The sequence below is a fragment of the Phacochoerus africanus genome, chromosome 10 (assembly GCF_016906955.1).
Source record: "Phacochoerus africanus isolate WHEZ1 chromosome 10, ROS_Pafr_v1, whole genome shotgun sequence".
NCBI lineage: Eukaryota > Metazoa > Chordata > Mammalia > Artiodactyla > Suidae > Phacochoerus > Phacochoerus africanus.
Window position 1 is genome coordinate 27902650 of NC_062553.1, and position 16899 is coordinate 27919548.

A 16899-nucleotide genomic window follows, 5' to 3' on the forward strand; every position below is an offset into this window, starting at 1 on the left:
ACCTACACCGCAGCTCACATCAACACTGGATCCTTAACCCACTGAGCGAACCCAAAACTTCATGGTTCCTAGTCGGATTTGTTTCCGCTGAGCCACAATGGGAACTCCAGCCAGCAGCTTTTGACACTTCCTCCACAGCCCCTTTTGGTAATTAAGTTTCTTTTTTTCAACAGATTGAGTATCTCCCTCAAACTTCTCTCAGACACTCCATCACCTTCAGCAAGGTTCATATGCAGCTTGGCATTTACTGCAGAGGTGTGAACCACTGCTCTACTTTCTTCAAAATGGAAGCTCAAACGACACCAGGAACTACATCTACCATGACAAAATGGTAGAGAAGAGACTTTGGCCAAGTGTATGGGTTGGTAGACACAAATGACAAAAAGAACACTACTCCATCAACAAGGCTGGGTCTTGCCCTTTTGCAGAAGTGCACACATGTGAATGTATGTGGGTGGTCATATTTATTAAGAACCACCTGTATCTATTATTATTGGGGTCTTATTTATTAACCCACATGCAAGCTCAGTCTAAAAATTCTCTCTCAATATGCACACTAACTCTGTGCATTAGAGTCCATTATTAGCCTCATTTGATACATGAAGGTACTCAGAAGTTTAAAAAGTTTAAGTAACTTCAAGTCACACACGTTGTACAAGGTAGAGCTGGAACTCAAGTTTAGTACCGCCGTCAGGTGCATGGGTTTGGCTCACTGTAATTAATACATCTGGCCACCTTGCCTTGGATCTGGAGTATTATTAGCTTACATAGTGTGACAGGAGCTAGGCTATTAAAATGGATTCTTGCATCCTTAGCCAAAGGTTTGCCCAGATAACAGATTTACCAGCAGCTTTAATCTCTGTGTTGCTGATGGAAATCTTTCACTGAGCGAGGTGTGTCTTGGGTACAAGCTTATACATGACTGTAATCATCCCATTAAACAATACAAAACAATAATAACCCAAGTCTTCAAAGTGGTCCACCCACTCCCTCACACAACCTTCTTGCATATCGTATCAATAATACAGTCAACAATGTCCTCATTCAAATTTCTTCTGACAGATAATGAAATTTGAAGTCAGTTATGATTTCTAGGCTGCACACATTTTGAATTCCAGTTTCTAGGTTCCTTGTAACATCTTTGAATATTGAAAAAATATTTTATTACTCATATTAGCTTGTGAGGGAAAAATGGGTTCAGTCAATAAAATTACCAGGCAGGTCATCTACAAGTCATATTCGTTTCATGATGAATTCAGAGCAAGTGGATTTGCTTTGTAGGCAAGACGGCATATAGAAGCCCTAAAAAATCTTAAGGTTCTTGGCCATTAGGCTTATAGGGACCTCAGTGGTATGATTCAGTGAAGAAAAAGAAAGCTGAAATCAGGCCTGAGGACAGGCCCTGGAAATGGTCATTATTTTAATGCACAGTGTCTAAAGGGCTTAAAGGAGTGAAGCATAGAATCAGAAAAGCATCCGACTAACCACTGAATCTGATGGGATGGTTAAGGTAACAGAGAACCCATTTGGCTCTCCAAGGCCCTGGTCAAGCTAGGCAAAAAAAATTAGCATTTCCAAACTAGGGTTTCATATAAGGCCTATATAATGCTTTATGAAAACAAAAGGTACTTGACCAAGTAAGTTTGAAAAATACTTCAACCAAAACTCCCTCCTGGAGTTCCTGCTGTGGTGCAGTGGTTAAGAATCCAACTGAAGCAGCTTGGGTCACTGCAGAGATGTAGGTTCAGTCCCTGGCCTGGCACAGTGGGTTGAATTATCCAGCGTTGCTGCAACTGTGGTGTAGTTAATAGCTGCAGCGTGGATTCAATCCCTGGCCCAGGAACTTCCCTGTGCCATGGGTGTGGGCCTGCTAGAGATTTAGAATGTATGTTATCATATTAAAGTCTTCACAGGCGTCATGAGGAAAAGAAACCTGTTATACACACTAATATATATATATATAATAGATAACCAACAGGGAGCTGCTGCATAGCACAGGGAATTCAATATCCTGTAATAACTCCTATGTGGGAAAAGAATCTGAAAAAGAATGCATAAATGTATATGTATAACGCCTATACACCTTTGCTATACAGCTGAAACTAACACAACATTATAAATCAACTATACTCTAATAAAATTTTAAAAAAGAAAAAGAAAGAGAAGCTGGAGAAAGGAAAAAATCTATATGGAAGAAGAATATGAAAAAATATTGGGTATATGAAAATGTATAACTGAATCACTTGGCGCTACACCTAAAAAAATAATAACTTTTGAAAACTTCAGTGTAAATACTATCCAAATAAATATATTTAAATTCTAAAAAAAAAGAGAGAAAAAGGAAGAAAGAAAGAAGAAAAGAAAAAGAACCTTGTTTAACTTTGTTTCATTTGCATTTCTAAATGTATTTGATCAGGAAAGCATCATTTAGTGTAATAAAACACCTTTAGTTTATGGATCCACTTTTGAACTTTTAGAAAAGCTGATCCAGTGTAATTAGGGAACCATGTACCTGATAGGTAATGTTCAAAGAAGATTACTGACTATTACTTCTTTCAGGAAAACTATTAAGAATTTTTTGCTTTAAGGAAATGATCTTTAAAATATTACCAGCATGCGTATATTCTAGACATTTTTTTCTGGTCCAGAGACTTCAAGCTATAAAGAAGACTGGCAAACTTGAATGAAAATTATAAAGCCTCCAGAATACGGGTCTCAATATAAGGTCTGCCTCCCTTTGCATGGAAATGAAACAAGATGTCCCTATGGATAAGGTTAAGGTTTTTACTTAAAAATCAATTCTTGAATCCAATCTAACTCACAACTGAAAATTAAATTGGTAAAGATCACTAAGTTCTAGACCATAGAAAAATTTAACCTAGGAAATTTGTAGATGGTGGCAAATGCCCATAGAAGTTCTGAAAGATCTCACTGAAGTGCCCTTATGACATACAACTAATTTAACTAGTTTAACTAATGACATAACTGCCAAAGAAACTCTTGAAATAGTTATTTGCTATATATAAGTATATAACTGAATGAGTTAACATACTGCTCTAATAATAATAATAGCTAATATTTTTGAAGGCTTACATTTTGTAAAGTACAGAGGTGAGCACTTACATGGATTAACTATGTCAATCCTTATAGCAAACTACATTTTATAGATGGGAAGAGAATCTGAGGATAAGAGACTTTAAGTAATTATCTCAAATTCATATTGGTAATAGGTAGCTGAGCCAGAATTACACGCTCCATTTAATAGCCCAGTATAGGATTTTTATGTATGGGGGGTTTTATGAGTTACGATACTTGTTTGAATGTGTTCACAAACAAAGGCCAAAATACCAGTCATCTAACTAAGACAGAAGCTTATTCTTCTCTTTGTTCACATAAAAGTAGATCAGGACTTAAAGAACTGTCTTTATGAACAGGCTGCATATATCTCATGGCTGAATATGGCTGCTCTAGCACTCACCATCACATCTACATCCCAGCTAGTGAGAAGAGAAGAAAGTGTGCAATATACTCTCTTATAGGCCAGATCTAGAAGTTATTCATTATTTTACCTGCATGCTATGGACTAGAATTTTTTTTTTTTTTTTTTAGGGCCACACTCAGGGCACATGGAGGTTCCCAGGCTAGGGGTCTAATTGGAGCTGTAGCCGCTGGCTACGCCATGGCCATAGCAATGCCAGATCTGAGCCACGTCTGTGACCTACATCACAGCTCATGGCAATGCCAGATCCTTAACCCACTGAGCAAGGCCAGGGATTGAACCCGCAACCTCATGGTTCCTAGTCAGATTCGTTTCCACTGCGCCATGATGGGAACTCCCTAGAATTTTATTAAATGGCTACACTGAGCTTCAAGGGAGGCTCAAAAATGAAATCTTTATTCCAGGCATCCATGTGATCTTTTAAAATTCCAGTTATTATTCTTAAAAGAATAAGAGGAGAATGCCTATATGGGAAAAACTGGCAGTTTTTGCCACAAAGTCATTAGCTACAAGCTAGAAAATTATAGATCCTTCAAAAATTGTATGTTAGCTTTTGAATAGTTATTACTAGGCACTCTTATCTGCTAGAAATTAAATATCAGGATCATCTGACTGGAATGGCGTGAAGTCTGAGTCAAAAAAAAAAAAAAAATTTCCTCTTTCCAAGAATGGGAGAGTGTCGATCCTTCTGTTATCATGATGGAAGATATGTCCAACTTCTTCAAAAGTAATATAAAGTCATGGGAAATTACTATCCTATCACTCTAGAGATCAAAAATACTCTCCAGGCGTTCCCATCGTGGCTCAGTGGAAGCAAATCTGACTAGTATTCATGAGGATGCAGGTTCAATTCCTGTCCTTGCTCAGTGGCTAAAGGATCCAGTGTTACAGTGAGCTGTGGTACAGGTCACAGACATGGCTTGGGTCTGGGGTTGCTGTGGCTGTTGTATAGGCCAGAGGCTACAGCTCTGATTTGACTCCTAGCTGGGAACCTCCATCATATGCCATGGGTGTGGCCCTAAAAATCTCCCCCCCCAAAAAAAATTCCCTCTATGGTGGTATTAAGATGTAGATTATGTTAAAGCATAAAGGATCAACATTAAACTCCTGCTAGAAAAGTCCATGAATAAATACATGTTAATACAGCTGCCAGGGTCAAGGAATAGTTGCTAAAGTTATTAACGGTCTCATTTATTCCTACTGGATTAAATGGGTCAAAAATAACTAAATATGAATAAACTAAAAATAAATAAATATAAATAAAGTGTTATTCATCAATTAAAAGTCACATTCTAGAAGTTCCTGTTGTGGCTCAGTGGTAACAAACCCTACTAGTAACACTGAGGATGTGGGTTCAATCCCGGGCCCCACTCAGTGGATTGCCACGAGCTGTGGTGTAGGTGGCAGATGCAGCTCTGATTCGACCCCTAGCCTGCAAACTTCCATATGCTACAGGTATGGCCCTAACAAGCCAAAAAAAACTAATAATAATTAAAAAAAAATCACATCCTAAGCAATAAAGAGTATCTATTCTAACTGAATGCATATGTGAAAACCGTCAACCTACCTCTGAGATTAACTCGGACACCATGTGAGAGAACATGTACATTAGAGGATGTGTGAGGATAGAACACATGCAAAAATTCTACAGAAATATGTAATGAGAAGCATTTTCCTTTGGAAAAAATATGAAAAACCTGTGGAACCACATGGAAATTATTGCAAATATCACAAGTAAATGGCCCAGTGTTTGAAGATTAATATTATCCCATATTTTCCTTGTTTTAACTAATAAACACTAACATATAGTGAATTTATCATTTTGACAGAAATAAGCTAATTTTTAAAAATGCTGTTTTCATATGGCTTCTACCTATATAGAGTTCTGATTTCTTTCAAATATTTGTATTTTAACTTCCCTTTCTTTTCTTTTTTACCTTTTCAAATATTTCCCCCGGTATTCATTTTTATTGAGAAGAGCATCACAAATACCTACACTTTACTTTCACTAGTACTTTATAGCTTTCAAATCCCTTTCATATGCAGTTTTTATCTACTTCTTGGAACTAATGTATATTCATGCAAAGTACAATGTTTTCTTAGAGATCTCTGAAACTCAACATACTTCTTAATTTTCTCTTGTTGAACTAATGAAATCCAGGGGTTCTGACTTATGATCTTTTTAACTGATGCAAGTTCTTATGCTCTGGAGCCTCCAAAGCACTAAGTGTAACTATTATGCTTTTTCAAGTTAGTTCTTTGGACTCAGAAATACAATTTCAAGGAATGTAGGCCTTAAGTTTCCTTGGAGATCATGTACATGCAGCAACATTTTTCAACAATAAGGGAGAAATTTATTTTTTTTAAATGTTCTAAAATTTGGGAGACATTTTTATATTGAATCCTAAGACTCACAGGCCCTGCAGATATTTTTTACATTTGTTAGCAGTGGTCTTCGATTAAAACTGAGGTATTTTCATCATTGGATTTAGACATGTCTGGGCACATCCGGAGGTTCTATGCTAGCAGTTTTGAAAATCTTTTTGTAGCAGAAGACGGCTTTGTTCCATTGAAATCTTCAGAGGAAATGAAAATAAAACAGATAAAACGAATGACACTCTGGTTAAAGTAGGGCAGGCATGGGGGTGGGGCCTCTTTCTCTCTATAGAAACGTGGGTAATTCTAAGCAATTCCCTCTATCAGTGACACAGATTGCCCTGCAGCTCAACCCCATGACTCAGACCTTTGCCATAGGGAAAGACTTGCAATAAAACGGATTGTAAAAGTAAAAGCTGTTCCCTACAAGTCTAAAAGATACTGAGAGCCCAACACAAAAGTAGCTTGTAATGTACGTCAAAGGAGGCAGTCTTGGAGAATGGAGATTATATGACGATGGGTATTTTTGGAGTAAGGAGGGGGTACAGTAGACGGAGCGGCCGAAGAATGACTTGCCAAATTTGGACCTTCAGGGAGCACCCCACCTTTGATGTCTATCAGCAGGACCTAAGTCTCACAGCTTTCATGGCCTTAGCAGCAGATATCATAGGGAACTGGGAAGAAGAGAAAAACTGCAGATGCCTCCTAGTAGCTGATAGGACGTTTCTCGAGGACATTTACAACATACCTTAGAAACACTCATAAATATTTGAGGGCAAGAAAAAGGCAAGGAAGAAAATCTAAGCCCCCCTTCACTTGCTAGAAGCCCTACGCCATATCATAATGACTGTAACATACAGAATCCAATGTGTAAAACAGAATTCACATCAAGAGTTTGAACCAAGAGGATTTATCAGAAAGAATGGTGACCTAGGCTTTGGAGGCCTTCAGAGGAAAAAGAGAGCAGGGGGTAAACCCAATACTAGTAAGGACAAGCAACTACTGCCCCCAGGACTCTGGGAACAAAAGGGAAAAGTGAAGTTGCAAGAGTAGCAGCTTAGAGGTGGGGCCTCAGAATCAAGGCTCAGACCTCTGTTAGGGAATCTCCTTTGGCTGGTGCTGGTTTCTTGAAGGCCTGTAATAAGACTTATTTCACAAGTACCAAAAGGAAGGGGAGTAAACAGCCACAGCAATGCTGGATCCAAGCCCCATCTGCAACCTACACCACAGCTCATGGCAACACTGGATCCCTAATCCACTGAATGGGACCAAGGATTGAACCCAAGTCCTCATGGATACCAGTAGGGTTCATTATCACTGAGTCTCAAGGGGACCTCCATCCTTTGCTTTTTAAGGTACATTGGTAGGTGTTCATGCTTATTTAATTTTTTGGATAAAATTTTGGGTAACAGTTCAATGATTACCTATTTTATATATAATACAGAGAATAATAATAATCACTTTTTGAATATTCACCATGTGGCAGATACTGTTAAAACACTTGGAAAACTACAAATGAGGAATTTTAAACTACAAGTGAGTTACTTTATTCTCAGTAACTTCTGGCCATATTTTCTTCTTGCATATTTGACACTTGAAACAAATAGATCATGCTTGCTTTCAATTAAAACACAGGATATTGGACTCTGAAGCCTGCCTGTGTAGATCTCAATCCCTAGGCTATGCCTAACTTGCCCATTTGTTCACTAGATATTTATTGCACTGTTGCTCTACCAGTCAGGATTCAGGCAGGGGAGGAGAGTCATTGCATTCTGAGAAAAGGAATTTATTCTAAGAAATACACTCTACTATAGTAGGAGGAACTGGGGAAGTGAAAGTCTAGAACAGAGTTTAGAAGAGCAGAGAAGTTAGCAAATGGTTAATCTGCAAAGCCAAGGACATCAAGTGCTAAATTAGAACCATAAAAGCAGATCCTACAGGAAGCATTAGGGAGAGGTGTTCTTTCTGTGGAGACCAACTAACTCTGTGGGTCCACAGCCAAGTGCTTCAGGATATATATGAGGCCACCATTGATCTTCAGGGCCAGTAAGTGGCAAGGAGACTGACTGGCAAAGCAGAGGAGAACTAAGTCACACTGGAACCCACTGATCACAGCCTCATCCACTCATTTGGTTGCAAAACAACTTTCAGAGTAAGGTCTGATGCATCACTTCCAATTTTCGAACCTCTTGCAAGTCCTTTTGACTGACTCTATAGGTAGGGAAACAAGATAGGCGAGGGGATTCCGGGAAACATAGTTCTCAATTTAATGAAGATGATGTAATAGTCCATCATAGCCTGTTTATGCAACTCATGCAAACTCATTAAGTGATCTTCTGTAAAATGGGAATAATAGCAGAGTGTTTGTGACAATGATATGACATAATGCATGTCAAGATTTTAATAGTGTCTACCACAGTGAATATTCAAAAAGTGATTATTCTTATATATTAAATAGATAAAAATAGAAATTAGTATGATTAACTTGTCTCAAGTTAAATAAGGTGATTATATGTACATTGTTTTGGTGGCCATCAGCAGGGGTCCCTTGGATCTCTCTTTCACTTTTTTTTTTTTTTTGGCTGCTCCTGGGCCAGAGATCAGATCCTCAAATCCAAGCCACAGTCCCAACCTATGATGAAACTGTGGCAATACTTGATCCTGCCAGGCCAAGGATCCAACCTAAGTCCCAGCATTCCAGAGATAACACCCACACTATTGTACCCTGGAAGGAACTCCAGATCCAGATCTCTGACTTCTGAGAGTATAACTGATGGAACCAGGTGCTAAGCTTTGAAACCCATCACCTCAGTTCTGTTGGGGCCATACCTTCCCACTGGTCTCCAGGCAATGACTGGGTGTGGCAGCAATGCTAAGGCATGTCTGTGCCTGAATTACTCTTGCAGTAGAGACTTTGGCTCAAGACATACCAGATGACCATGATGAACCTTCTTTAGAACTACAGGACCCAGGAGTTCATGTCATGGCTCAGTGGAAATGAATCTGACTAGCATCCATGAGGACGCAGGTTTGATCCCTGGCCTCGCTTAGTGGGTTAAGGATCTGGCATTGCTGTGAGCTGTGGTGTAGGTTGCAGACACTGCTGGGATCTCACAGTGTTGCTGTGGCTGTGATGTAGGCTGGAAGCTGTAGCTCAGATTCAACCCCTAGCCTGGGAACCTCTATATGCTCCCTCCCTCCTTCCCTGTCTGTCCTGTCTGTCTCTCTCCCAAGGTCAGATGAAACCTCTCCCAGCTCCCTTCCCTCTTCTCTCACTGGAAATTGCCTTGAATACATTTCTAGCATGTTTAACCTAGTAGTGGTGTTTGCTTCATGGAGGACATGAATGCAAAAGAAAAATGTCAGTACCCTAAGAAAATAAGGTCTAGCACCAAAAAGTGAGAAAAGGAAAAATTAATAAATAATGATTTAGAAGAACTGACCTTCATAATTGTATTATACCACACACACACACACACACACACACACACACACACACACAACAAACCATTTCATATCTCCCTACCTTCTTGCCCATATCCACTGTGCTTTTAGTTGGAATGAAGCTTTCACTGGGCAGAGTATCAACCCCAGGAGTCCAACTAAGTAAACAAAAATCCTGCTGTGAACAATGCAGTATTGAATGGATAGACATCTATTCTAGCTCAAAGCATAGTTGATATACTATTTGAATATAACTGCAAGGGATGTTAAATGATAAACTGAGGCATATTAAAAACAATTTTTTTGGAGTTCCTGTCATGGCTCAGCAGTAATGAACCCAACTAGTATCCATGAGGACTCAGGTTCAATTCCTGACCTCCCTCAGTGGGTTAAGGATCTGGTGTTGCCATGAGCTGTAGTTTAGGTCGAAGATGTGGCTCGGATCTGGCGTTGCTGTGGCTGTGGTGTAGGGCGGCAGCTGCAGCTCCAATTCGACCCCTAGCCTGGGAACTTCCATATGCCACAGGTGCAGTCCTTAAAGGACAAAAAAATAAAAATAAAAATTAAGAGTTTGTGTGGCCATCCTGCTGTATAGCACAAGGAACTATATACAATCGCTTGCGATGGAACATGAGGGAAGATCATATGAGAAAAAGATTATATATGTACATAATGGGGTCACTTTGCTGTACAGCAGAAATTGACAGAACATTGTAAATCAACAGTAATGTATTTTTTAAAAGTCTAAAAAAAAAAAGAATTTATGCGACCAAAAATTTACTTGAGTTAGGCAGTGTCAGATTGGAAGTGGTTAGGAGCACTCTACCAACAAGAGCCAGAGGAGAGGCATATAAAGAAAGTGGAGAAACAAAGAAAGGAAATTGTTTGATTGGCTGTAAAGTATAGTTGGAAATTTGTGATTGGTTGATCTAAGTGTTTTAATTTTGTAAACTTGTGGCATTTATAGGCTTAGATTTGGGTTTGCCTATGCAGTCATCATGGCATAGAAGCCCCTCAATCCAATGGCCTCCTTGTTTCATCTGATGGAGATATGCTAACCCTCGCTTCTTCAAATGTTTTAACCTCTGTTCCTGCTTCACTCGAGGTTATCGGTAATACACAAATCTAAGTAAATACTCTATTGTCCTGAAAAGAATTATTTTCCCACAATACAATTTAATGTTTAAATATTCTCACTGAATTGCTATAAGAACCGTGAATCAATTTTGATACATTTTCAAAGCCTCTTTTGGAGAATTTGTTCATTTTAGTGATCCTTTCCTAAAGATCCACATGCCAAAATTATCTAGGATTCAGTATTAGAAATACTTTATACCTTCTTTCATCTAAAATGAGACCAGTAGACTCCATCCTGCCATTGTCTTGATGGCCAGGAAGCTCAATGTTAAGTTCAGTGTGTAAGAACGATCTTATGTCCTTTCTAGTAATTTTTTTTTTCTTTTGTGTTTTTCCCTGAATGATTTCTGATTTTTCCTTTTTTTTTTTTTTGTCTTTTGTCTTTTGAGGGCTGCACCTGAGGCATATGGAAGTTCCCAGGCTAGGGGTCTAATCAGAACGGTTGCCGCCGGCCTATGCCAGAGCCACGGCAACGCTGGATCCAAGCCACGTCTGCGACCCACACCACAGCTCATGGCAATGCCGGATCCTTAACCCACTGAGCGAGACCAGGGATCCAACTCACAACCTCTTGGTTCCTAGTCGGATTCGTTTCCGCTGCACCACAACAGGAACTCCTTTCTGGTTTCATTTGTTCTGATTATATATTTATGAGTTTAAGTACCATAAAATATTCAGATTGGGGGGAATACATAGGCTATACAATTTTAAATATTATATTAATATGCACATTTATATGTGTGTGTGTATAAATATTTACTCCACTAAAACCATGATTACAAATTACTGACCACATTTTACAAAGAAATAATACTTAAGGGAGTAGTAAACACTTTAACAGTTCCAATTCAATAAGTGTGTGAGGTTTACATTATTTTACTTAAAGGACTGCATCTTTCTCTTTTGCCTGAGTCTCTTACTGTAACTGGAATATGGAACTAATTGGCTGTAGAGGCAGCTCCGTAATTATACTTCATGCTCTTCAGCTAGCTCTTCCCTCAGGGTCCTCATTCATAAAATTAGGATTAGGAGGAAACTATGGAATCATTTCCAGCTCTGGAATTGTATGATTTTGTATGAGTTTAAGCTTATTCAATTTTGACCTTCCAATATCTACTTATAAGGGAACACGTTCAGGAATGGCAGAAGAGGTGACACTGGCAAGAGCAAGGTTCCAAAGTACCATCTACTTATAAAGACACACTCAGGAAATGGACCCTAGTGAAGCATTTCCTCTCAAATTCAATTTGAATGTTACATCACATAATGAGCCTTTTGAAATTCCAAGAAGTTAGAATTTCACTCAGTGATCTCACATCATGAAACTTGATCCTTCACCAGTCAAAAGGGCTAATTCATTATGGGGAAAAAATAATACTAAAAATATCTCCAATGTCTTAGTCATTAGAGTGGTTTTGTGAAACTATAATCAATTTAAAGAACTTTTTTTGTTATACATTGTGTAAAACAGATACTATCAACAATGGAGAATACTCTTAGTTACTATTTAGAAGGAGAGCTATTTGTTTTGTTTCAAGCATAACTTAACAATTACTTTATTCTAGCAGTCAAGGTAAACAAAGCAATCTGATCTGAAAGAATTTGGTGTTAACTTTCCGATAGTCTTTACATGCTGCAACAGGTTGGGAGCTGGTCTTTTACCTGTGGCATTAGGATAAACTCCAAACAAAAACATAATAAAGGCAGACTATAAAGCATTAGAAATAATTTATTTAAGTCTCTTTATTTATTTATTTTTATTTTTTATTTTTTTGCCTTTCCTAGGGCTGCTCCCGAGGCATAAGGAGGTCCCCAGGCTAGGGGTCTAATCGGAGCTGTAGCCGCCGGTCTACGGCACAGCCACAGCCACAGCAACATGGGATCCAAGCCATGTCTGTGACCTACACCACAGCTCATGGCAATGCCAGATCCTTAACCCAATGAGCAAGGCCAGGGATTGAACCCGCAAACTCATGGTTCCTGGTGGGATTTGTTAACCACTGAGCCATGACGGGAACTCCTTATTTAAGTCTATCTTTAAAAGTTGGGTAGCTAGCTTCTCCTGGTAGTTTAAACTACACGAACAGGAAGTAAGTTACCCATTGTAATATCAGCTCCAAAAGGAGGGGGACTTGTGTCTTCCAGTGCCTAAAAGAAGACCTAACATACAATAGATGCTTAGGAAACATTTGTTAAGTGAATGAATATATTTGTAAGTTTTTGGGATTTAGAATTGAAGTAATTAGTAAAATTGATGGATTTTATTTCTCCACCACACATGGGACACATTTTAGAATGTGTGTGTAATTGCATATGTATATTTAGATGCCAATGATGTTATATTTCCAGTCCAGTGTACTGTTGAGGTGGTGGCTGTTGTTTTCTTCTAAAATACAAAAATGAACCCTCAACTTGTGGGAAATCCCTTGGGTGTGAGCTTACAAAGTGCTATAAGCTCTGTTTTATCTTGCTATTAAGGTTTTCCAAAGAACATATCACTCAAAACCTCAAAAGGAAACAATATTTTATGTAGTAGATGCAATCAGTCATAGGACAAAAGCAGTGTTTTTCTGAAGGTTTATGAGCGATTCAAAGGCTTTGAATCTGAACATTTGGCTGAAAGGGGCTAGAAGCAATTATGATTATTGTTTGCTTCTCCTGGTTTACCATTATTGTGGCCAAGAAAATCTTTTGAGAGTAAACATAGGGGAAAAAAAATCATGTTGGCAATGAACCTAGAGTAGTAATAGAAACCCTAGGATCCCCAAGAGAAGAGCAGGTGAGAGAAAAAATACTTCTTTCATAGTTTTGCATGTTGTAGGCCAGAATGCTTACATTTTATTTAAACTTGCATCCACAAAGTTTTCTCTGAGCCAACCAAATTCAATTATGCATCAGCCTTAGAGGTTCAAAGGTTGAGGAGAAAAATGTCATTGTTAAAAATAAGTTGGTATTTAACTTGGAGGACTGTTTTATTTTAAGCTCAAGATATTGGCAGTTCTTGTCCCCATGGAAACAGGATGTGCTTGGTCCCATTAGACGATGAGTGAAATAACCACCTTCCTCGTTGGCTGCACCTGCATGCCTGGGGATGGTTTCACCAGGAAGTTCTCCTGACTGCTGAATTCTTGGTTCATCTTTGGTTCCGCTCTTCTTTCTACAAGTCGGGGACTTTGCAACAGATTCGAAGATGCATCTGAGGATGTTTCAAGTTATTTATATGTAACACCCACCATTCCATTTGCCTGCCTGTACTATATGCTCTTTCTTCCCTTTGCTTTCCTTGTCTAATCCATAGCTCTTGCTATTTTAAAACTCTGTTTAGTACTTTGGCTAATCTGCTCTTTACATTTTTGGTTTCCTTTGATTCTTGAAAATGCAGTGTTTAGTCACTCCTACTAGATATTTAAGATCCACAGGAATAAGAACTATGTCTTTTAAGCCACACAGAGGATCCGGATGATGCTTAGCACACAATAAACCCATAATACTAACTGATAGGTGGATGAATATCTCACATCAGGGCTCCTTTCTCGGTAACATGTAGATGTACAAGTTAATTTGCCTTACATTTATTCAGCAGAGATTTGGTGATAAATACCTGATTTCTCTCCAGTATATTATCATAGATCTTGTCTTGCTGTTTGGGCTAGTCAAGGCTCACAGGTGATATTAACTAAATTTGTCCCCAAATAGGTCATAGTATCTATTATTGGTCCAAATTTCATAGCTAAATTGTAGGGAGGATATCACCACTACCACATCGAAATAGTTACCATTTATGGAAACTGAAGCTGTATTCACACAGCAAACTTTCTCTAGAATTCACTCCCTGTATTCTATTCTGCTTCTTTGTTTATTTTGTATCATACAAAAGGGCATTTCCACAGCTGCTGGATTAAGTAATGGCTCAAAACATCAGTCTTCAAGGTCATGCAAACACACTACTGTTTCTTCCTTTGGACAGGGATGAGTATTTCAACTTCTGTAAAAATCCCCTGTATACTCATAACAGCCCTCCCCTGGATCACCTCTTCCTCTCAAAAATCATGTTAAAAACAGTTTCTTGTTTTTTAATTCCTAGCATATCCTCTGCTATCTCTCCTTGAAGCGCTCCACTTTCTGGCTTCTTAAGAATGTTGAGATTGTTTTCCAGGTATTAAGTTCATAGCTTGTTGTTGAAATGAGAGCAAGTAAAGTACAATAAAATATTTGGGACTCTAATGCTTTAAAAAAAAACCCTAGAATTTCCTAATAAGAACATTTTTAATATATGAAAAGTGCATATTTAAAATATTTCAGCTTATTCCACAAGCTAAACTCTGAAGGCTCCTGAACTTCCAGCTATTGTACTAGTAATTACCCATTCTTTAGAAATTGTTCCTTTTTACTAGCCTAAGCTATCATTAACATTTTGAAGGTTTAATAGGTGAAATGGTGTTTTTGAGACGTATCCAAACAGAGGACTCAGTTTTCCATAGATGAATACATTACTTCTCTTGTACATTGAAATAAAAGAAGTCTTCTGGTCTTGAACACGCTGGCATATTTCTCCTAGTACCACCAGCCCCTCTTAGGACATGAATTAGGCCCTGAGGTAGTAACTCCTTCAGAACCCAAGGAAGCCACTTGCCATACAGAGGCTCTGACTTAATGGTACCATCCTGTATAATCAAGTGAATTCATATAGCATCTTTACTGAAATGCAATTAAATCATCAGTACCCAAGCACTTGGTTTATTTTCCAGGAACAAATTCAGACTTTAGGAGAATACAAACAAATTTAAAACTAAGGAGAGATTTCACCCATGTACTTGCAGCAAAGGGGAGTATGAGAGCGGTGGTAGGGAAGACGAATTGGACTATACTCTCTAAACTACAGTTTTCTTACCCTCTACCTCTACCTGGACAAAATGGCATGTAACATTCACTACCTATTTGGAGCTTTGCTTTTAAAACAAAACTAATATTCTTCAACAATAGCTATAACTCTACATCTGAGTGTAGACTTGATTTTCAAATAGCATTCAGTGTCTTTTTAGGTAGCAGCCAAGAGTTAAAAAACCACCCTCATCTTGTGTTAGATAATACCACAGAGAGTATGTCTAACTTCAGTTTTAGTTTCTGTCTACTGACTAGACCTATTTAAATTTCCTAACCTGTTTAATGAGCTCCAAAAATAAATGTACATTATAGAGAAAACTGAAGCACACTCACTTTTTACAGAGAAATGACACAGAGAGGGCATTTATGCAGTATGTGACCTAAATAACCCAAAGCAGATTTAATTCAATATGGGAGTCTGGGATTACATTGGGGGTCTTATCTGGGCCTACCAGTAACTGCAATGGCATCTTTAAAAGGTGGCACAATCCTGGATCATCTGTGTCCTAACAAAAACCAAGCCTTTCATGAGAATAGTAATGAATTCATTCCTGCTCTCAAATGTTTTTAATTAAATGAATGTCCTTAAAATGCTATATTTAGCTCTGAATTAAGAAATGAACCATAAAAAAAAAGAGGAGTTCTCATTGTGACTTAGGGGGTTAGGAACCCAACTAGTATCCATGAGGATGTGGGTTCAGTCCCTGGCCTCACTCAGTGGGTTAAGGATCTAGCGTTGCCATGAGCTGTGGTGTAGGTCACAGACATGGCTTGGATCCTACTTTGTTGTGGCTGTGGTGTAGGCCAGAAGCTGCAGCTCCCACCCCCAGCCTGGGAACTTCCATATGCCACAGGTGAGGCCCTAAAAAGCAAAAGCAAAAGCAAAAACAAAAGCAAAACAAACAAAATAGATGCATTTCCAACAGGGCTTACAAAAAGAGACACAACTGTTCACAATGATGGCACTTCACTGTGCAGACCTAATGTGCAGGCTGAGAGGTACCTGGAAAGGCATTCTATAGAAGCTTCAATGTTACCATCATAGATTCGTTCTTAAAAAATTCAAGTAATGCTGGTGAGGAGACCTACAGACCTGTCAAGATTCTAGTGCAAACAGGTTTATCCAAGTGATTTTTGGCAGACAGTTCAAGGCAGCAAAAGAAAGAGAACGACATGGAAGATGTGCTGAAAGGGAGAGGTAGGTGGGAAACAGGGCCAAAAAGGGGATGCCAGTGATTATTTCATAATCAAAATGCCTGCCTAGGGCCAGCTCTGGGTATTCCTCCCACCCACTGCCACTCACTGAGATCCTAGGGTGCCCTGAACCTGGTGATGAGAGCAGCAAGGAGGGAAAGTGAAGCAAAAAGGAAAGGTTGGCAATGATTTTCTGATATCAGACCTGGATGGTATCTGAGGAGGACATAAATAACACAGCAGTTGACAGCATAAAATCAAATATTTCAAGATAACCATGGTCTAAGAGGAGAGAAGTTTGTAGTTTTAAGGAACTCAATACTTTCCCTTCATAATGGATTTTATTTCTGAGCAACAAAGACACT